Source organism: Wolffia australiana, chromosome 3 (assembly GCF_029677425.1).
Source record: "Wolffia australiana isolate 7733 chromosome 3, ASM2967742v1".
Lineage (NCBI taxonomy): Eukaryota > Viridiplantae > Streptophyta > Magnoliopsida > Alismatales > Araceae > Wolffia > Wolffia australiana.
The window spans coordinates 2,187,093-2,212,111 of NC_135837.1; the positions used below are offsets into that span (position 1 = coordinate 2,187,093).

Consider the following 25,019-nt stretch of genomic DNA (forward strand, 5'->3'; position numbering starts at 1 on the left):
GAAATATATGTGGCCGGCAAGCCAATCACACATTCCACATCTCGTTCCATATTCATTAATGGAACATATTCATCATAGTGCACGTGTGATGCGTATAATGAAGTCCATGAATACATGATCGAACTTAGTGAATTACGATGAGATCGTAATACGGAGATCACTAGTCTTTAAGCATGTGTTCTAAACATTCCTATTCAAAGGATACACGAGAAGGACATCGAAGTATCCGGATAGAATAGCACTATCTAGCCTCACTCATATGATGAGTATGGCCGGTCCCGTAGCCATTAGTGTGGCAACACTAAGGATAGATAGTGGGTGCTCTTTAGTGGAAAGAGTTCACTCAATTGTTCCGTACAAATCCCTGAATGGTATCATATCTAACTCGGATGATTGATTAGGGTTTGACAGTTGACCATACCCTAAGTCATCCAAGGAGCGTCAAGTGGATGAGGGATTATACATACACGGTAATCGATGACGAACCGGTTCCATGAGTGAGTCGATACACACTCCTTTGTATCTTCTAGGACACGAGGTGTAGCTTGGTACCCCACGTGTCGGAGTCTCGACCTATCGATTGGGTTAAATTGATCCGACATTAATTAATCTATATGATGATATAGTTAATTAATTTGCAAGGCCAATAAAGGTTATTGGGCCGCTGGAGTCGTTAACTAGACTGATACATGGGCCTAGAGGGTCACACGCAAATGGTCTTTTGGACGTTGGAAGATATACTTAAGTTTTGGGGGTTTTATGAAAAATACCCTCTGAGTATAAATAGGGGAAGGCCCTGAACGAAATTCACCTAGGCCAGAATCGTTCAGGGGCCTTTCCCCTTCTTCTCCACTCTCCCCACACCCCCTCTCCATCCCTGATGTGATCGGGACGACGTAATGACGCCGACGAAGAAAGAACGGGGCTCGTCAACGAGAAGGAGGAGATCCGACGCGCCGAGGACCGCATGGATACGTCTAGAGGCTGCACACTTGAGCAGCACGACTCGTCTCGCTCCGCGATCGAAGAAATCACGAATGAGATTCGTGCAAAGGTACCTCGTTATAATGTTTTCGTTGATGGTGTTCGATTCGCAAAGAGTCTTCCGCTGCGCATCGTTTTGTTCTGTTCATCCAGATCTAGGCTTAAAGAACCCAACAGTAGATTCCTATGGAAAGTATTTGTTTAAGCATTGCATAGTTGATCTGAAACAGGACTCCGTGGTCAAACCAACACTTTCAGCCTCACTTTCTGCCCAATTATTGAACGTAAAAGCTTGAAAACAAATTTTTCTGGATAGTTCATTAAAAACACATAAACTATGATTTCTGGGTCAGAACTTGGTTTTATTTATACACTCCTATGAAAAAGGCTCAGTTAAATCAAACATAATTTACTTGAAACCAACTATTGGTTAATGTGTTTGACGTGATCCAAAACTCTGAGCTTTGATCAAAGCGACATTTTATTATTGACCATCTAACTATGGATTTACAATATCCATGTTTTGCTCATTGACCTTACTCGCAAAGTCAAGTATGTGAGGACATCCTATGATCATAGGTGTTGTGTGCATGTATGATATGGTTTGGTTTTCCTGCTCATCATACAACTCTCTAGAGATGATTTTAACTTTACTGAATGTCTTGTAAATAATTTTACCATAGAATGGCCATTGGTTGAACAATTTTTACGCAATGACCAACTTAGATGTAGACTTCAAAAGGTAAATCCATCAAATACATATATTGACGTAAGGTCAATGCCATTCAATCTTTAATTAATCCTTTCAAATCTGATATCACTAGCGTGGGTCTATAAAGCATGGGCATCAGAAAGAAATTTCAAACCCATATGTGTAATATTTGTCAATGAAGTGGCCATGCCCATCTATGAAATATATTCAAAAAAAAGGGATTAACAGCATTTTATCTATAAGATTCTCCTTTTCCTTCAAAGACTGTACTATACGCAATTCACCATCTTTAAAACATTGTTTAAATTTTCATGCTTCAATCCTGAATCATAAGGTTAAAACATGTTGTAATCCAGATATTTTCTTGTCCTTTGAATGGTTTACCCTTAAATATTTCATCACATCTTTGATCAAGGGTATATTTATAACTTAAAAACAGAACAGAAGAATAAAAAAATTTAATATTTATGAGCGCTGACATGAACCACAATCTTTATTCATACATATTAGAGCATCAAGTTTAACAGCAACCGATATCATATGAATGTCTCAACTAATATCATTTTTTATTCCCTTAATTTTTTATTTATGATAACATTCATCTTGAGCATTCATGTATATCACCGTTTACAACATTTAATGCCTAATTATCATTATTATGATTGATGTAGACATTGCTTTATGATATCTTCACCTTTACCATGTTATTCCACTATGTCATAATTTTTATGTTATTTTAAAATTAATTATTTATTGATGTTTGACATTTCACAAGGTCAAACCACTAGTAGTTACCACATTTATTGATTTTAGTTCTTTCAAGAGTTGAGCAGATGAACAAGGAGATGAAGAAGAACATTATAAGAATAAAAATGAAATTTCCAAGCCAAACAAGTAATTCATGCAAACTAACCCTTTATGTCTAATTATTTATTTGAGGTAGCTTGAGTTTAATAAAGGTGAACTTTTAGAAACCAAAGGAGAAAACTTCATGAAACATACCTTATAAATAAAAAGATATAACTTTTAAAGTTTAATATTAGTTATTTTATGATTTTAATTGTTTTTTTAGGGCCCCCAGCAGCAGCTGACATTGATGCACCTATGAAAATGCATTCCAATAATTCAAAGTGTCAACATGGGGCCAGTACTTTACCTATGTGGCACAGGGTGGCCAGTAGGTGGCTTAGATGAGTTATTTCATAGGAATATTCAGTAGCACTATTTTATACTCTTCTGAAAATTAACATATTTTCATATGGGATTATTATTTTGGAAGGCATATGCCGTTACACATGGAAAAACGTGAGAAAATAGATTAAGATATAAAGATAATGACTAGTTCAAAGAGGCAATGACTGCATATCCCATGATGTAAAAAACTGGCCTCTATGCCACATGCTATCATCTTGACCATCCAATTTAACTCAAATATATGGACAGCTGAGATCTTTCGCAACCATATGCATCAATTTCAATTTTTTTTATTTTCACAATGACAATACAACAGAAATCCTCGATCAATCAAGCATGTAGTCATGTTTCTTTGAATATAAATAGAGTGGCATGCACAATACTCCAAAAGCAATCCTATGAATATTTTTCTTTGATGTCATGGTGAAAACATCAAAATAAGAGGGAGATTCATCCAAATATGCCAAAATACTCTAAAAGTAAAGAACTAGATGATTAGAATGCATCAAACTTGGTTTAAAACCTTATTTTTGTGGGTTCTGGGTTGGAAGATATACTATTTTTTTTATTTTCACTTAAGATTCAGTATTGCATATATTTAGAAGGATATAGAGATTGGATTTAATCATCTTATTTTATCCCCAAATTGGCTACTTTTATGCTCTAATGTTGACAACGGAACTCTCACTATTTCCCATTGATACATAATAATTGTTATTCAGGTGAGATTTGTGATGGAGCGAGCAGTCCCACTTCATCAAAGACGACATTGTAGTCCACACCGTCGTCATCGGCAGCCGCCGATGTGAGCCCATCCTGACCGGCACACCAAGGCAAGGCGTAGGCATGCCCTGCTCGTAAGTTTCGACATGTTTTGGGCCATATCCACCCTCAAGGCCCTTTCCTTTCGACCCCCTGTTACTATTTTCATGTGTGTTTTTTCCTTTTGTTTTTGGGTTTTTAAGGGGGTCCCGCCGCTAGTGGAGCGATGTTGTGCCCGTCTCTGGCACAGCTCCACCAAATCAGCCTGCCCGGTTCCTACACCGATAAGTTTATCGACATTAAGATGTCACGATCCCAAAGGCACCTTGCTCCCCTCGCCCGCTAGTTAATTTATGTTTTGTCATATTCTTTTGATGTCGGACGTCCTCAAGGACGTTGTCCGGTTAGCACCGAGTATGATGGCTCGGTACCGATAATGGGTGGTCGTATTGAACGTCAATGGTGTTGTCGTCCGACAGATAAACCCTAATGGGTAAATGTAACTATGATGCAAAAGTGAAGGTCCTACGTGTTGTACGTGCAGGCTCTGACTCGAGAGAGGCACCGAGCTCTGAGCTTGGACAGGGTCACCCGGTGACGGTGACTATGGTCTCTCGAACCTCGTCGGAACGACATAGGTGTCTAAGGCCGAACAGAATCAATCCGTAGGACTCGCACGTAACAGACGGTTTTGTCCGTACCTGTAAGACACTCAAAAATATCATAGTTTCTCTCAAAACCTCTCTCACCTACCTAGCCCGAGCGTGGTGGAGTCAATACGAAATTACACTATAAGTAATTAAATCAGCAGGTGAGAGAGGTTTTGCCATACCTTGTCGACGAGAGGGCGGCGTACCTTGTCGGCGCGTGGCTCGTGGTGCATAATTTGTCGAAAGTCAATGACAGAGAGGCGTCTGAGAGCGAACGGCGGCTCGACGAGCGATGTGATGATGCTGGAGCGTAGGTAAAAGGGCGGAGGAGAAAAGTCGAGAAGCGACCATAGTGGCAACACGGCTCGAGCAACTCGGTTGGGCTCGGCGGAGATAACGCGCCTGGGTCAGCCGAGCCGAGTCGTGTAGCGGGTGCGAGCGGCAATGTCCTTTCAGGCGGGAACGGGAATTCCGACTAAAGCCGGTAGCAGAAGGCAAGCGTGACCGTCACGGGCCAGCAGGTGTCGAGGGCAGGGCCATCGCCTCAATGATGTGGTCAGGTGGGAGCTCTTGGTAATGGCATCACACCCAATGTCAATCCTGGTTCAGTGAAGCCTCGACCCATGGCTCCGTTCAGTTATTTCATGGCCGAGGTGGTTCCCCTGATCAAGAGAACTCGAAGGTTCACTAGGCTTTGACCGGAGGATTTCTCGACCACATCGGCCACGTTCAGGAGGGTGCGACCAAGTGAGAGGGCTGCTGGCAGGTCGTCGACCGGTTGGTTCCACAGTCAGGGCAGTCTCTAGTCATTCGAGCCCTCACTTCCCTGATTCCGTTCGTGAAGTCGACCAAATCACGTCCCTCCTAGCGAGGTATCAACCACGGTGAGTCCCAATCAAGAGAACCCACCGTTGACAATTTCTTGGGCGGTGGAGTCACGTTCGAGGCAGAATCCTGATCAGACAAAATTTCCACAAATCACGTCTAACCTGGTAAGTTATCGACCCAGGTGAGTCCCTGATCAGGAGAATGGCAAAGGTTGGCCCCGTTCGGTAAATTCCCTTTCTAGGTAGCCGGTAAAAAATCCAGGCGATGGCAGAATCAAGTGTCGATTAAAATTCCTGGGGCAATGCAGACCTGGATAACCACTCTGTTGGGTATCCTCAGATGGGGGATGCGACCCAATTAGGATCTCAACTCGCTAGAATCGCAGATCGGCGGTGATTAAGGTTGCCCGTTGACCAGCGGAGCGCGGGCAGGGCGGCCGAACTTGGCAGCGTTTGGGTTGAAGATTCTCCCCGGTGAGAAGGATCCAAGGTGTGAGATTAGGGGAGGGGTGAGGGAGAAGGCCATTCAATCCTTTCCCCCTTAGTCCCTCCCGGCAATTTCTCTTTTCCCGACGTCTTCTACGATCTCCTCTTCTCCCCCACTCTGTTGAATTTTCTCTTGATGGAGGGGGGTGAGTCCAAGAATGATATCAACTAAAACTTCTTAATTCCTGGTCTAAGGGGGCTAGGGGAAGAGGTCAATGGGCCCTCCCCCTTAGTGGGTCAACAAAACAAGAAGGGTTAATTAAGGGCCCTTATAAACTGGGCCCCCTTCCCATAGAAGGGGGGAGGAAATTTTAAAATAAAAATAAAAAAGAAAAGGAAAAGGGGAAACGAAGGCCCCTTCCCATGACGATGAAAAAGTGGGAACGGGACGTGTCCTGGTGCAACGAAAACAGGACGATGAATACAAACAAAAACACGAGACACGACTAGGAAAATGATGAAAAAAAAATGCGATAATCAAGCATCTTCACCTGGCTTTCGATGATGGTGGCTGGTGGCGCGGACGGCATCGTCGATGATCCTTGATGGCGTGTGCCATCATCTTTCCTATTGCACTACGCTGCGCTTAGGCTAAAATAGGTGAGAGGGTAAACCACCACGAGAGATTCTACTCAAGTGAATTCTTAGGTATTGGTCATGCCCTTCTGTTACGTATGAGCGCCAAAGGACATAGTCCGCTCAATGTCGTAGTCGCACCGTCGCTCCAACGAAGGTCATCAGTATCATCACTGGTCTCTCACCTGGAGTTTGGAGCTTGACAAACCCCACGAGTCAGGCCCCCGCTACTCCCACCTAGAACATCGCATTCACGTTGTTACATCTCCGTAGGTTATTATCAGTCGGACGACGTCACCGACGCAGTCCGACATCATTTTGGTATCAGAGCATCACGTCTTGATACCCGCACGAATGACGTCACTGACAACGTCTGGCATCAATATGAAACCCCAAATCTTCATTTGACCGCCCCTTGTCATGTGAATAGAATTCTTTGGTCGTGGATATTTAAGAGCCATATCTTGGCACTTGAATCTCCAAATTGTTTCATTTTTTATTTTTGGAATCCTCTTTTTTTAGAAGCCTTTTAGAAATACTTCATTAATTCCATTCTGCAATTAATTGCCTTATCCCTTGAATTTGAACTGGAGTCATAAACTAGGTCATTCTCCCTTTCAAAAGTTATATTAATCTCATATTCTCTCTAAATAAGTCTCATATTGATATTGTAATTACCCTCTATCCCTCTAGTTTTTTCAGATATACTTTTGTAAATTCTATTGCCATTTTCCCCCTCAATTCACCAAAGTGAATGGGCTGGTCAAATTCAATTCTTTGAATTTCCCTTGATTTTATTCTAATTTAAAATTGATAAAATTTCAAACAAAAAGTAATACTTAAATTTCTGATTTATGATAACATTACATCATAAAATTCTCGCTTAAATTTTAATGAGTTGATTTTGGAAACAAACTTGCATAAGTTTACTTGATCATTGATTTTTAATCTGATTTGTAATCGATGTCAAATCCAGTTTTGTTCTATTTTGAGTCAATGGTATTAGAATAATTAGAAATTTAATTATAAAAATATTATTTTCATTATTACCTATCTTTTCATCCAGTTCAATCTATTTTGATCGAACCAACCATTTTGAAAATGGGAACCTTAGCACGGTATGGATCTGGCATGTGCTCATGATTTTACTCGAGTGCATACATACAAGTGAGTTTGGAATTTTTTTATCAATGAATTTTATGTTAAAATGAATGCAGAAGTTGCTCCCACCAATTCCATAAAGTTCTATTTCCATGTTATATAGTATGACAAGAGTATTCATTCATACTACTGAAAGGTGAGTCATCCTCATTCATATTATTCCTTTGATAAACTATAAACTAAAAATGTAAAGCTTCTGTAAAGGTAGCAGATGGCATGTAACATTGTGGTTGTCAATCCTCATTAAATGATTCTCCAACTGTGATGTTATACTTTTCCCTCGCTTCTCATTCTAATTATTCCTCATGAATGATCCCAAAAAAATGATTAGACAAACTATTTCCATATAATTTTATAGGTATGGTATGTACATTATTACAATTTTGATTACCAGATTCATAAAAGATGATTTGATATCAATATGTAATAAAGTTTTAGGATTGATTTAAGCTGTGTTCCTGGGGGATAAATCCATCACTTTTACCTTTCATTCTATTAATAGTGCGGTTAGGTTAATGGTCTTTTATGTTTTGTCATTAAATATCTCCATATTTATTCTCATGTATACCATGATCCTCTTCATTCTCTTATCATCATCCTAGAATTCCCTTGCAAATTCAAGTTATAGTAAATTGATCATTAAAAGTAGAATAATATTGAGAATAATAAGAGGCAACTGTTCCATATCAAGGGGAAACATTCAAGAAACATAAGGAGGATAAGTCTAATATATTTACATTTCATGCAAATATTCATAAAAATACCTATTTCTTTCTTAAAAATACCTATTTCTTGACGGGGATAGATGTTCCTAATGGTTTAATAAATATTAGCATAATCTTCATCGGTCTCCATATCATCAACATTATCAGAATAATTTGTAGACTGTTTTAGTCATACGTTGGATATTTTTGAAATTAAGTTTTTAAAAAAAATATAAAATTGAAACTAAGGTTTCAAATCATTTCTATTTCTAAATAAAATGAATAAATGAATGAGAATAAAATATTTAATATTTTAAATGCAACCATTTATAGAATACGATGAAAGCTAATGGATGTTAATTTTAGGTCAAAATCATAATACGGGAAATTCACATTACAGTGATAAGCCTAAAAAGTGGTTAATGAAATCCAACTAATTATGTCGTTAGAATTAAACATGCAGTAAATTTGTAGCATTTTCCTTTATCAAAATATAACAAGAATAGGATGAAAAAGGGGTTGATCTACAGGGAGGAAACTTTTAAGAAATGATCATGCTTTTATTTTGAATAAAGTTTGATAAACCAAAGAAGTACTTAATGAGCTTCCTCTTTATGACTTATGCTGTTTTGTACTAACTGGAATGTATTTATAATTTTTTAATTTGAAAGTTATATTTTTGGTCAAAAAAGATTATACATGAAATTAGTGACCTATAGTTTTAGTAAAACTGAGATCGCATGCTGCAGCAAAATGAATATATGGAAGCTTTCATGGTATTTAATTGAGTAGTATTAAGCAAAAAAGTTAAATTTAAAATTCGAATTCGAGATGGATGATTTTTTGTGTGAAATTTTAGGAGAAGAAAGAGGAGGAGGAGCAGCCAGAGTCCATGGACGAGGAGAAATAAGAAAAACACGAAGATCAGGTAATGGACAAAGAAGAAAAAGAAGATGATGATGATGATTCTATAACTGAATTTTTCAACAATGAATTTCCAACTTCACAGAGAGAAATCAGAGAAAATAACCTAGAAAAGAAAGTAGAGAAAAATTGAGGAAAAATGAGTTTTAGATTAAGTTTGAATTGGATCTATATATCTAATTAAAACTTAATGTAAGATGAGTTGGGATGAGTTGGATCTAAGATGAGTTGAGAAACATAGTAAGAACAAGTTTTTCCACTAAAATCTTGAACCAGAATCATATGCAATGCTCTTCACCATTCGAAAAACCTCCAAGGGCATGTGATGCAGGACAACTAGGGAAAAGACGACTGTGGGGATAGGTTGGATATCGACGGGGGAGGATATAGGACAGGTTTGGATGGATTGGATAAAACAGACTACAGAATCCACACGATCGAATTTGAAACTTAAAACCGATGAAATACTGGTGGTGCAGCCCCGTTCCTCGTCGAGGGCGGGAGTACTGTCTTCAACCACCGCGACGATGACAAAGCACCAAATTCAATACTCGAATTCACGTCCGCAAGAAATCTCACGAAAGGAGGAATTTTGAGGAAAGAAATAGATATTCAAAATCAAATCTAACGGCGGTGAACGAATTCTTGAGGAATACTGGACGGAGAACACTCGACACCAAAGAGTTTAGGCGTACCTCGGCACCGTGGTGAGTGATGAGTCTGCGGGAAATTCGGGTCGTGATGTGACTGGGCGATCCGGGCGTTGTAAGGCCCACTGGACAAAATATCTGGACATTCCCGGCGTTGAGCGGCCCTGGCAATGAGACAGTCGGATTAAGCCTGGTTGCTATAGTGGCCGGAGTGCTTGGGCATGGGGCATCGCGGGCGGGATGATTGATGTGCGCTTCGACAGGGTGTCGCGGAAGCGCGGCAAGTTGCTTCGAGGGCATCAGGAGGCGCGGGAGGCCGGGCACGTGGCGTGCGCAGCGACCGGGCAAGCAGCGTGCGCAATCGCTTGTGTGCGCGGGCGCCGGCGGGCGCTGGCGTCGCTGACGCCGGGGAGCGCTGGCCTGCTGGCGCTAGCGGTTGCGGGTGGCCTGCGCAGGCACTGGCATTGGTGACCTTGTGCGGGTGGCCGGTGCTAGGGCGCGAGCGCGGGCAGCCTTGAGTGGGCGGCCTGCGTTGGCGCTAGCGCTGGCAACTCTGTGGGGGCGGCCGGCGCTAGGGCGCGGGCACAAACGGCCTTGAGACGGCCGCCTACGATGGCACTGGCGCTGGTGGTTGTGGGTGGCCAGAGGCTACTGGACGCCCTTGGGCGGGCAGCTGGAGCCACATGGCCGAACCCTAGGGCAGACGAACCAAGAAGAAGAGGGGGATGGCGAGAGAAAGAGAGAGAGAGAGAGGGAGAGAGGGGTGACGAAGGAAGAAGAGAGGGAAGAGCAGGAGGGAGGCCGGTGACAACGACGATGGCGGCGGCGGCAGCGGTTGGGAGGAGACTGGATAGGGGAGGCTGGGCAATCCTCCAAGAAGAGTTAAAACAAACTCAATTCTTGAATAATGACTGCCTAACTATTTCTTGAAACAATGGCCTATACATATAGGCCTTGGAGGAAAGAGAAAATACAGTTAAAAGAAATAAAAATAAAGACGAGCGACGTGACGAGCGGCGTGGTTTTGTGTCACGTCAAGGGGAAGTTCTGGATCTGCCTTTGGCAACGTGTCAGGACGCGCGAAGGGGTGTGCGTGGCTGGAGACGTGCCTAGAGCTGGCTCGTTGACTTGATCCAGTGAAGATGGCGGCATGTCTTCAGCGATCGTGTTGAGTTCAGATGACGTTGGTGACGCGACTGGTGCCGCTGCGTTGACGTCATCGCCACCAGCATGTATATCTCGCCCATGCCTTTGCATTTCAGAAACATTCAAGAGAGCATTCAAAGGTAAAAAGGAGACTTACAAGATCAACTCAAGAATCAAGAAGACTCAACTTCAGAATCAGCTCCTGTGTGCTTCCTAGCCGAACATGTTGGGGAAAAGCTTCCTCAGTGTTTCCCCCCTTTTTCATGATCTCTATTTTATGATCCAACCGTAGAGATTGTAGAGGGTGAGAATACAAACATACCCTCCAAATTTTTAGACCAATCTGATGGTTAGATCTCAAGACATTACAATTTTAATTTCATTTAAACTCAATTGTTTGATTCATATTCTATCTCTTCCACACGATGACCACTCAGATAAAACTAAATATTTTGATTCACCAGCACGTTTCCTTGTTTTCTCTACCATCGGATCATGTGCTGCCACCTGTCATGCGTGCTAATGGAAAAGTAATCATGGACCGCTAACGATAAAGAAAATATACCTATTGGACGACTCAGAGTGTTACGTGTTCTGATCCGGTACTGTGGTGTAACACAAAAAAGTACTTTTGAATTATTTATATGGGTGCAGAAAGATCAATCTGTTGCATGCATTTATTGCACAAAAAGGCGAAGAATTTGTATCGACCCAAGTTTGTGTCATTGTTGCACTTAAGTATAGGATCAATAAAGGTCAATCTTGAGCTCAATGCCATGTATACGGTTCCATAGTTATTCTATGGTGGATAATTGGTTGTGCCAATCATTGGTCGAGAGATTGGAAAAATATATATACACATCGCGATAAGTTTAAAATTCCTTACAAACTTCTTAAATGCGTTAAAATTCATACAAATATATTCCATTAATTCAAAAAAATCTCATGGCTATATACTGATCAGAAATTTCAAAATAAGTATGGAAAATTCCAAAAGAAATGTAACTGCCTTTATAATTTCTAGAAAATTATTTAATGACTCACAGAAATTAATTCCTCAACAAACTAAGGTCAAGATGTTATGTAAAATATCATAAAATATAAAAAATTGTCAAGTCATAATAAAGGCTATTTTGGTCCGTTTAACTAGGGAATGACGGTTTCGGTCTCGGTAATGGTTTTTGGCCAATGCCTATAGTTTCTATACCTACACCCAAACTTTGGTACGATCTCGGTTCGGTAAAATCTATAAGTTCAGTCATCCATGATGGAAATATATGTGGCCCGCAAGCCAATTACATATTCCACATCTCGTTCCATGTTCATTAATAGAACATATTCATTATAGTGCACGTGTGATGCATATAATGAAGTCCATGAATACATGATCGGACTTAGTGAATTATGATGAGATCGTAATACGGAGATCACTAGTCTTTAAGCATGTGTTCTAAACATTCCTATTCGAAGGATACGCGAGAAGGACATCGAAGTATCCGGATAGAGTAGCACTGTCTAGCCTCACTCATATGATGAATACGGTCGTTCTCGTAGCCATTAGTGTGGAGACACTAAGGATAGATAGTGGGTGCTCTTTAGTGAAAAGAGTTCACTGAATTGATACGTACGAATCCCTGAATGGTATTATACCGAACTATCAATTAGGTTAATTCACGTCACGGTTGTGTAAGTGGTCCTTAGACCTGAGACACCAAAGACGTCTTGTGGACGGACGGCTGTACTTTGGCGATGGCCAACGAGTCTCTAATCATGGGATTGTAAACGGTCTTAGTTCGGGTACATCAAGAAGTTCACGAAGAAGATTGAGCGTTCAAGATGGGATCATCCATCTTTAGTATAAGAGGTGACAGCTCAAGGAAGATGGTGTGATGAAGTCCTTGGTCAAGGCAGTGAAATATCGGAGAAGAGTTCTCCGATGATTTCCGTATGCATCAGTACTAACTCGGATGATCGATTAGGGTTTGAGGGATTATACGTACATAGTAACCGATGACGAACCGGTTCCATGAGTGAGTCGATACACACTCCTTTGTATCTTCTAGGACACGAGGTGTAGCTTGGCACCCCACGTGTCGGAGACTCGACCTATCGATTGGGTTAAATCGATCCGACATTAATTAATCTATATGATGATATAGTTAATTAATTTGAAAGGCCAATAAAGGTTATTGGGCCACTGGAGTCGTTAACTAGACTGATACATGGGCATTGAGGGTCACACACAAATGGTCGTTTGGACGTCAGAAGATATACTTAAGTTTTGGGAGTTTTTATGAAAAATACCCACTTAGTATAAATAGGGGAAGGCCCTGAAAAAAATTCACCCAAGCAAGAATTGTTCGGGGGCCTTCCCCTTCTTCTCCCCTCCCCCAACACCCCTCTCCATGCCTGATGCGATCGGGATGACTTAACGACGCCGACGGAGAAAGAACGGGGCTCATCAACGAGAAGGAGGAGATCTGACGTTCCGAGGACCGCGTGGATACGTCTAGAGGCTGCACACGTGAGCAGCTCGACTCGGCTCTCTCCGGGATCCAAGAAATCACAGATGCAATCTGTGGAAAGGTACTTTGTTTAATGTTTTTGTTGATGTTGTTCGATTCGTTCAAGTCTTCCGCTGCAAATCATTTTGATTTGTTCATCCAGATCTAGGCCTATAGAAACCAACAATTCGCTCTGAAAAAAATCATATTAAAAGCATAAAAATCAAAGTCAAATTTTAGGTAAAATGCTAATTAAAAGAGTTAAATAAACATCTGTACTACATAAATATTACATTATTTCCATGGATTCACTACATAATCAAAGGAAAAACTGTATTTTGTATCACACTTTTACATATTTATATTTGAACTTATGCATTTACATTGTCATAGTTTTACATATTTATATATCCATACATTTAAAAGTTTACATACTTAAATATTAAGGTATTTACAAAATTACATATCTAGCTGTTCACATTTTTGCATATTAACATGTTCATGTCATGTATTTGCATTTAACATGTGTAGTTATGTACTTGCATATTAACATGTTCATGTCATTTGTGTATTTTGTATTTATATTATTTTTTATTTTCATATTTATTTTTCTGTTATTCCTATTTTTATATTATTTTTATTTTTGATGTTATTTTTATTTTCTACGTTATTTTTATTTTCTATGTAATTTTTATTTTTTATGTTATTTTTTATTTTTTATGTTATTTTTATTTTCTACGTTATTTTTATTTTCTATGTAATTTTTATTTTTTATGTTATTTTTTATTTTTTATGTTATTTTTATTTTATACGTTATTTTTATTTTCTATGTAATTTTTATTTTTTATGTTATTTTTTATTTTTTATGTTATTTTTTATTTTTTATGTTATTTTTTATTTTTTATGTTATTTTTTATTTTTTATGTTATTTTTTATTTTTTATGTTATTTTCTATTTTTTATGTTATTTTTTATTTTTTATGTTATTTTTATTTTCTATGTTATTTTTGTTTTCTGTGTTATTTTTATTTCTTATGTTAGTTTTATTTTTTATGCTATTTTATATTTTTATGTTATTATATTTTTATGTTATTTTATATTTTTTATGTTATTTTATTTTATGTTATTTTATTTTTATGTTATTTTATATTTTTTAAGTTATTTTTATTTTTATTTTATTTTTATTTTTATGTTATTTTAATTTTTTTATTTTTATTTTTATGTTATTTTTATTTTTATGTTATTTTTATTTTTATTTTTATTTTTATCTTACTTTAATTTTTTATTTTATTTTTATGTTATTTTTATTTCTTTGATATTTTTTTTATATATTATTTTTATTTTTTATGTTATTTTAATTTTTTATTTTATTTTAATTTTTTATGTTATTTTAATTTTTTATGTTATTTTAATTTTTTATGTTATTTTAATTTTTTATGTTATTTTAATTTTTTATGTTATTTTAATTTTTATATTATTTTTAATTTTTATGTTATTTTTAATTTTTATGTTATTTTTAATTTTTATGTTATTTTTAATTTTTATGTTATTTTTAATTTTTATGATATTTTTAATTTTTATGTTATTTTTAATTTTTATGTTATTTTTAATTTTTATGTTATTTTTAATTTTTATGTTATTTTTTATTTTTATGTTATTTTTAATTTTTATGTTTTTTTTATTTTTTATGTTATTTTTATTTTTTATGTTATTTTTATTTTTTATGTTATTTTTGTAATTATGTTATTCGTGTACTGATGTTATCGTCATTCTATGTAATTCTTATATATGTTATTCGTGTCTTTATGATTTGCACATATGTGTATTTTTTATATGTTATTTCCATATTTATGTATTTTTCATATATCTAACTTGTCTATCTATCTTAATTTTGCATTTATGTTATGTCTGTATATATGTTGTTTATACATACATGTATTTTTTATTTGTGGTATTCATGTCTTTATCTGATTTGCATATTTATCTATTTTTGTATATATTATTTTCACTTATATGTATTTTATGTATATTTTATTTCCATATTCATGTTATTTTCAAATTTATGTTATTCTCAGATTTATGTATTTTTCTTATATGTTATTTGTGTATCCATCCTTCTTTTGCATTGCTACATTTTTTCTATATATGTTATTTGGCTACAGATTATATTGTGGGTTTATATTATATAGTTCTTTAAGAATAATGCTGGTTAGCGCCGTTGGTGCAAGATTGGTGTGAAAGTGTTACCGGTTCCGGGCTCAAGACTCACTGTCAACATATTGTGTAAATTTTCTATTTAATATAATATTCGTTCGGTTTTTGCATGGAACCAAATTTGATACCGAACTTTGGTAAAATCGATATTCTGTAACCGACCGAATCGGTTAGGTTCTACTGAACTTTGGTAAGAAATGGCGAACCCTACGTTTAACAATGATAACATGAAAATATGGTCATTAGGACACATATAGTTATGTAATAATTTAACTATGATACCACATATATTTATTTAACATGCAACTATGATAACATGAGTTTTCAAAGTTATTTTTCAAGTTATCGATCAGATGAATGATAATCATGAGAAAAATGATCCTCATTTTACTAATTAGACATGATTACCTTCAAGTACAAGTTTTCGATTGTATTTAAATCTATCAGATATACATGTATCTAAACATAATAAAGGAAATAAAGAGAAAATTCACGTAAGTAGTGCTTCCTCAATGTCCACCAGTTAAAAGTATACACTTTCAACAGTTGGCTCAAAGAAAAGTTATAAGGATAAATTCCAAAATCTAAAATTCATCAAAAGGATAAAAGCTTTCTTTCCCTCTCTGGCAATGGCACTAGCTGAAAAGTCCAAACTAAAGGTTTTATACTGTTGAGTTTATTTACCCATACTCAACAATGTTTTATAATGACTTTTCCACTTCAGACCTATATAAATAATATATGGTTCAATCCACATGTAAGCAATAATTCAATTCCAGAAATTTACTAAGACAGGAAATTAAAGAATTAAGCTCATATGCAAAAATATAGTATTAAGATTTTTGGATATTAAGAATTTATATTTCAGCAGATATTGTATGAAATGAATAAAAAAATAAGCCAAAATTTATCCTAAATATAATTAATTTTAAAAAAGATAATCTATATTTCTGTATTTTTCTCAAATTTTCTTGATCCTAATTCAAAGAAAATGAAATGAAAGAATAAATGATATTTTAGATATGTTTATATAATTTTTTCCAAATTGTATATTTTTATTTAAATTATAACGCAAAAAATTAAATAAGAAATTATTTAATTTTTAAAAGTGGGATTCAAGTGAAAAGGATCCCCCAGGGTGACCCTAACTTGGATAAAATTTAGCCAACTTAGGATAACAGAATGAGACGGGTACCCTAAAAAAACTAAAACTTTAATGGGATTTAAAAATATATGAAATAGGATACAAATTTGGAAGGTTTTACAGATGAGTGTTTTAATCGACGGTGGAGAAAATAGAGATATCATTTAAGGTTTAAGGTGAGAAATTTTTGGATTGTGGAGAGATAAAATTGTAAAAAAATGTTTGGATATTCAGATAAAGTGATGTAAAATGAAGTAAAGGTAGGCCAATGAATCGTGAGGATGGTGCAGCTCTAGATACAGGTTCCTAAAGTTGATGCTCATGTCTTGAGCCCAGAGGCCTCTTCCCAAAGTTGTACCCTTATATTTATCCAAAACAAGCATTTTGGTATGCAAGAAAAAGATGACCCAAAGAATGAACTCTTCAACCATGTTGAACAACCAAGATCCTAAAAAGCGTCTTGTTGTTGGCTAGTCACTGATAGACCATGTAAAAAATAAGCTAAAGACAGGCCGAAATAGTTTATTAATACATCGAGCATGATCTAAAATGCCTGTCTATTGTTTCCCTGTTTTATCCTATTTTTAGTCCTTCCTCTTTTTCCATTAGTTAAATTTGAATGCCTAGAACTCATTTATTTAAAATTTATGCTTCCAAAGAAATGTAAGTTAGAGGGAATTATTGAGGGATCTAGGACCTGACCCAAACCTCAATTAATGATTCTTTGAAGCACAAAACTAAAAATTCTCCAGTGTGGCCCAAGGGCCCAAAGAAATAGATCTAAAAATCACATGAGACACCTGACCCCATTGATCCTCCTCCAGTTAAATTTTATTAATTTATACATACATAGGACTCGAAAAATATCCATCACTAATAAAAAATGCTTGACATGAAAGTCAAGAAAGGTTATTTCAAACTACCAAAAATGTTCATAAAGTATGTTTATGTTGAAATTAAGACATACTCAAATAAAAAATTAAATCTATCAATTATTTAGTTCACATAAAATTTATGAATTTATATACACATTCAACATATTCTCAATAACCTGATTCATATCCTTCAAAGATGGTGACATCACTGCATATGGTGGGAGGAGAGCATGTGCCCACCATGGAGTGGATGCAAGTTGCATTTCTTGTTCATGGGATAGTAAAATTAACTTAATCGGTGGTGCTGCTGACCGCATAGTATAAGTAAGTCATTCAACTAGGATAATCATTTATGAAGTAACTGGGTTATTTGCTATTGATTGAGAACATGGATTTTAGTTATATTATCGGGGACATGGAATGTAGTTATGTTACTATGTCACCTGACAAGCTCAAGAAGATGGAAGATCCTGGACCATCCCCTTTCTTCTTCCTGTTGTGATAGACTTCTACTTGTGATGACCTCGAAAAACCATATGCCAGTATGTGTATTTGTGTTCATTGGAAATCTCCAGAACATCTAATGGTCTATATCATCATATATTATTTTAAAACATTTAATAAACATTATAAGATTCAAATCACTTTGGAAAAAGTGGGAATTTTCTACAATGATGTCATTTAAAAATAATTTTACTTTAATTTTTTTTACAATATTTCTTCGCTTAGAATATTGGTAAACAGGGAAGGTAATGAAACGGGAACTTCATTCAAATCAAAGATAATTTACTGTAATATGTTGTAAGAGAGAAAGCTTCAAATGAAGTGAAAATAGAAACTTAAGGCCTAACTATTTGTGTAATGAACTTTTATGCTAAAATCTTAACATTGCAAACAAGTAAGTTATAACTCAATAGCATGAATGGTTGTCTACAGGATTAGTCATGTGGGTGTTTTGTGCATGCCTTTACATGAATAACTCCAACACTTAATCTCTTTGATCCATAAATCAGGTAACTACAAATAATTACAAATAAACTTAAAATTTTAATAATAATTGCACTTAAATAAACAGAAATACATAATAATAAAGCTTAAAATGAATTAGTATATCAATAAATGAAGTTTGAATTTATTCAATTTTGTGGCATTTTAAAAAAATGAAATTAATTTTAAAATAAAAATATCCAGATTAGAAGATGATTCTATATTTATTTAAATAACAAGTGGTTTACTATAATTTTAGAATCATATTCTCATCTTTTTCAATTTTTTGTATTTCTATGGAATTTTCTGATGTGAAATTTGTAAAAAATAGTTTAATAAATCTGAAAATAATTTTCGAGGTTATCTTCTTTTTAGATTGATATTCTGATTTTTCCATTTTATGCTATCTTTTTTGAATTTATAAGTTGATATTTTTATTTAATATTTATAAGGAGTTTGTTTAGTTTTATGCTCTTCTTAGAACTATGTGTGACACAAGCTATCTGTTACAGGGAACAAGGATGAAGAGAAAAATAGATGGTCAATAATGATTTAACTTCAAATCGCAATGTCTGATGATCTATATGTTTCAGACTACATTTTCTTAGGGAAGTTTTTCTTTATCCCCGCTATCCATCCACTTTTCAAATATATAAATAGACATCCCCCATCTGTTAGGCTCTAGTGATTTACTTGAATGCTTAAAATAATTTTTCATGCAACGGAGGTATAATTCAACTCAGAATTGATCAATAAATTATGAGGTAATCACAATACCTTATTGGGAACTCATTCCACGCTTGACTTGCTTCATAGGAGAGACTTATAATCTATTTACTTGTATGACTTCTAGACACATTCTTGTAGTTGATGCAACCATGGATCTCATTTTCATCTTCTCCAACTCTTCTTGAGGTCTCGTATATCTTATTGCCATGAATTATCTCAAGTGGAATAAGTCGAATGATAAGATAAAGAATAGAAAGGGTGCATCAATGTCTGGCTGGTATGGACATTTAAAAGGGGTGCCAAAGTCTCTCATGGCACCTTGACGATTATTAGTTACCTTACATCTATGAGTATCTCAAATGACTAAAGGTAAAGTTATTAGTCAAACCCTTAATCCATCATTTAGTTAGTACTGATGTGTAATGGGGATGATCGGAGAACGCCTTCAATATCCCTAATACAATGAGAAGGGATATGATGCATCTTCTTCCTCAAGTCAATGTCTTCCAATATTGATGGCAAAATATCTCATATTGACCACTTGATCATCTTCGTGTAATTATTGTTATATCTGAGCAAAAACATATTTGAATCCCATGATTAGAGACACTTCAACCATAGTCCAAACATAGTCATCTAATTATAAGATATCACTAGTTTCTATGTTTAATGGACCACTTATATGACCGTGACATGAATTAACCTGATTGATGGTTAGGTATAATATCATTGAGGCATGCCTATGTATCAATTGAGTGAATTTTTTCTCTAAAAGGTGTCCATTGTATGACTCAATGTCTGTGCCCTAATGGTTATATGATCAGTCATACTTGGGGTATAACTATGATCATATAGTGTTATTATTTCTGTATCGTTGGATGTTCATCTTGAGTATCCCTCTAATAAGAATATCTGGAATACATGTTTATAGACTAGTGATCATTATATTATGATGTCATTACAATTAAATTAATCATTACACATATTCAGAGGCTTCATTTGAACATCAGATAATAATTATAATGAATAAATATTTGTTTCAATGAGCTTAAACATAAAATGGAAGTGTAATTAGCTTGACAACCAATAAATATCCATCATTATCCATATAAAAGGCACCCTTGTATTGTGTTAATAACAACTATTAGTAGAGTGTTTGCTCATTTTGAATCTCTGGGTGGCATTATAGCATCCCAAGAGTGAAGGATTGAAGGAGTAATGTTCTGGTACAAAATCATTAAGAAAAGAATCACTTCGTCTATTGGACACATGACAATGAGATTAGTGTGATACTCATATTTATCATTCTAATGTCTTCAAACATGCTACAACCAACTCCATCACTCATCATCATTTATCCACCTCCATCTCCATCTCCACTAGCAATGGTAAATCTGCATCATTCAACCACATCATTTGCCCCTCTTTACTGCTGTACAATATGTGTCTGCAGCCATCTCCACTAAAACTCCTCTGCTAAAACTTTTCTGCTCACTTGATTCATGCCAATACCATCAATTGTCTCCTGACATTTCTTGCATTCCACCTGAGGTGTTTCATTAGAATATATTAAGAAATGTCATTAGAAAATTCCTAAAAAGTTTCAATAAAGTGTCATATATTAAGCTAATTAGGATAAATATTTAACTTATTCCTAGATTAATTTTAATTTCATTTTCAGTAATATGGTTTAAATAAATTCAAGTTTACTCCATAAATATACAAATCCTAGAAAGTAAAATTGAAGTTAAAGTTCACATATTTAATACTTGATCCATGTTGGTTCAACCCTAAACATATAAATTAAAGTTAAAACACTTATATTTTATAAATCAGAAGCCCAACTGAAAATTTGACAGTGATTTCTGGATTTCACTCTATTATTGATCAATTTGAACAAAATTAAGCTTTAAAATAAATGTTTCAATCTTAGCTTTCCAAAAAAAATAATCTTTATTCTAGGACATTGTATATTTTTTCACATCATCAACACAAACAGATCCTATAACAAAGTAAAATAGTAAGTGGATGATGGAGTTAAATAACCTCAGAGCTTAAAATCTATCCAAGTTATTTAAATCAGTTTACCCAGATGGCACAATTTGTGGGAAATCACAGCTGACCTAAAAGGCTATTTAACTCTATCACATAACCTCTTAGATAATAATCTGGTTTGACTCAGTATAGACTGTATCAACGTAGCCATTTTAGACAGATAAATCTCATTAATTAGCTTGCTTGAACTGATCCCTTGGGTTGGTCAAATTTTCTCTTATGATGGACTGACCCACCATCAATGTATGATGGCCTACATTGTGACCTACTAACATGTACCTTGCTATGTTGTTCTGATATTTGATCTGATAAGCATAGTTGATAATCCTATAAATATAAATCAAAATAAAAAATTTGATAAAGTTTTATTCGTAACTTAAATAAACCTCTGTTGTATACAAAAACATAGGAAAATATTGAAAAAGCCTTTAGAATATGGGAAATCATAGTACTGAGATAAATTTCACGATTATTTGTCTCAAAACTATCTGCATAATATTTATTTTAATATTGGTATTGGATAATATAAAAATAAATTATAAAATATATCATTATATGCATGTGATAAATGATATCATGAATCATTTTACCAATTTGCATGTACAAAATGATCATAAACTGCATGCATAAAAATGTGACAAATGATAATTTTTACCCACTTCATTTTTCTTATTTCAATTATATGTAATGATTGAGGGTTTTAGGGCTTAATTTTCTGCCCTATCAGGTGTCACCATTTTATTTTTCAAGTGGTGACCAATCTTAAATTCCATTATTAGGAACTCACAATCCATAGTTAGAGGACAACTGTTCATTCAAAATACGTCTTTGTTGTCTCAGGTCCACAGACCACTTACACAACTATGACATGAATCAATTTGATTGATATATTGGTGCCATTTAAGGATTTTTACATATCATTTTAGTGAGATATTTCTGCTAAAGAGCACCCACTATCTATCCTTAGTGTCTCCACATTTAACTACTGGATTAATGATACTCATCGTACGAGTGAGACTATTGGGATATTTTGATGTTATTCTTAAGTATCCCTCAAATAAAAAATAACACATGCTTCCAGACTTGTGATCTCTGTATTATGATCACATCAGGATTCAATTAGTCTGCTCATGTATTCATGGACTTCATTATAAGCATCTCACATGTGCTATAATGAATTTATAGTATTAATGGAATACATGATTGGCTTGTTGTCCACATATATTTCCACTTTGTTTATTAATTAACCATGTCTAAAATGCCACCATATTAAATTCCATATTAAAGCATCACCTTATACTTGTATATTCCAACCACCCTCGTCAGATATTTTTTGATCTTATTTTATAGTTCCAACTTTCTTTATTTAGTTTGAATCCACTTTCATCAGCTAGTTACTGCTAAATGCATTTACTAATCAGCCTATGGGGAGCATAAAATGATCCTATATATATCATATGGGCATATCATAACCAAGGTTAGACATCCCTTGTTCAGCCTACTTTTGACACACACACACACACACACACACATATACACTCTCTTACCATTTTAATCTACCTATGTAGATGTTTTCCAATTTATGTATCTATCTTTTTATATTAATATAAAGTTGATGTATTTCTTGGTCTTCCTTGGTATTCATTAAAACCTCGTAATAGACCAGAAATTGGGATTATATAATAATTTTCCTTATGAGTTCATTGTAAGGGTCAAATCCACATGGAACAAGTACTGAATAAGTGAATTTTATTTATTTATGAGTTTGAATAAAGTATTAAAACTACTAAAATATCAATTAGTATAAAATTATAGACTTAAAAGTTTTCATTCAAAAATATCATTAACCCCTAAAATGTTATATTATAAAATTTTCATTCTAAATACCATATCATTAACCCTTTAAATAAATCTAAGTATATATTTTCTAACTCATAATATTATTTTCTCTACCAATTTAATGACTTAAAATTATAATTTCAAATAAACCATAAGAAATTTTAAAGATAGAATAAACCACGAGAAAGTTTTAATATATTTTTGACTCTCAAAATATCTAATTTTTTAGATGAAAGTCTTTGAATTCTCTAATATGATCATAAAATCCAGAAAAATTGTGAGCTCATTCTAAAAATTTAATGAGTCACAGTGAGCCTTAGTAACATATATTTATGAAACTTTCATTGAAAATGAACATACAAAACACTTGAAATTACTTTTAAATTTAGTATGCTATTTCTACTTATCATCCACCTGGTTTTTGCTCCTCTTTTTTCAACTTATACTATTTCTATCTTCTTTCTTATTCACAAGCAACAACTTATCTTCCTCCTCATATCATTTTATACCTCATTTTTTATGGGTTCTAAAGACCTTGATATGGAAGAAGACAAGGATTCCGCGCGGTGGAATACACGTTACAGAATCGTAATGACATTATTAAAATCATGAAACAGATTACCTCTGCACAGATTACATCCGTGATTCCTTTGATCCTCAAACAAGTCACATGGAGCTGCTCATGTGTGCAGCCACTAGAAGTATCCACATTGTCCTCACCACGTCGAATCTCCTCCTCCTCGCTTACAAGGCCTGTTCAATCTCCATCGCCATCATCGCCATCATCGCCATCATCGCCATCATCGCCATCATCGCCATCAGGATTGGAGAGGAGTCATGGGAAGAGGGGAGAAGGGGAAGGCCCCTGAATAATTCTGGGATTGGTGAATTTTTTTCAGGGCCTTCCCTTATATATATACTAAGTGTGTACTTTTCATCAAACCCCCAAAGCTTAAGTATATCTTTCAATGTCCAAAGACCATTTGTGTGTGACCCTCTAGGCCCATGTATTTGTCTAGTTAATGACTTGAGTGATCCAATAACATTTATTGGCCTTCCAAATTAATTAACTATATCATCGTATAGATTAATTCAAGTCGAATCGATTTAACCCAATCGATTGGTTGAGTCTCTAACACGTGGGGTGCCAAGCTACACCTCGTGCTCTAGAAGATACAAAGGAGTGTGTACTTACTCACTCATGGAACCTTTTTGTCATCACCTACCCTATATTTATAGTCCCCCATCCACTTGACGTTCATAGGACGACTTAGATTATGGTCAACTATCAAACCCTAATCAGTCGTCCGAGTTAGTACTGATGCATTCAAAAATCATTGGAGAACTCTTCTCCTATATTTCACTATCATGGCCCAAGACTTCATCACATCGTCTTCCTTGAGCTATCACCTTTTATGAAAAGGTTGGATGATCCCATCTTGACATCTCAATCATCTTCCTGAACTTTTTGATGCACCCAAACTAAAATCATTTGGAATCCCATGATTAGAGACCCGCAAGTCATAGTCAAAGTATAAATGTACGTACATAAGAAGTCTTTGGTGTCTCAGGTCTAAGGATCACTTACACAACACTGACATAAATCAACCTGATTGACAGTTCAGTATAATACCATTTAGGGATTCATATAGATCATTCATTGAACTTTTTCCGCTAAAGAGTACTCACTATCTATCCTTAGTGCCTCCACACTAATGGCTACGGGAATGGCCATACTCATCATATGAGTGAGGATAGATAGTGTTATTCTATAGGGATACTTTAATGTCCTCTTTTTGTATCCTTTGAATAGGAATATTTAGAACACATGCTTAAAGACTATTGATATCCATATATGATCTCATCATAATTCACTAATTCAGATCACGTATTCAGG

At 35.2% G+C, this 25,019-nt stretch overlaps 1 long non-coding RNA gene across 1 annotated transcript; it reads right to left on the reverse strand.

Annotated features, from left to right (window-relative positions):
* Positions 1-3,270: 3,270 nt before the first annotated feature.
* On the reverse strand, positions 3,271-5,822 carry LOC144700592 (uncharacterized). The gene is made up of 2 exons (XR_013580793.1): positions 4,182-5,822; positions 3,271-3,928 (listed from the first exon to the last, which is right to left on the reverse strand). It is a non-coding gene; the product is annotated as an uncharacterized LOC144700592 (long non-coding RNA).
* Between the last annotated feature and the right edge of the window lie 19,197 nt (positions 5,823-25,019).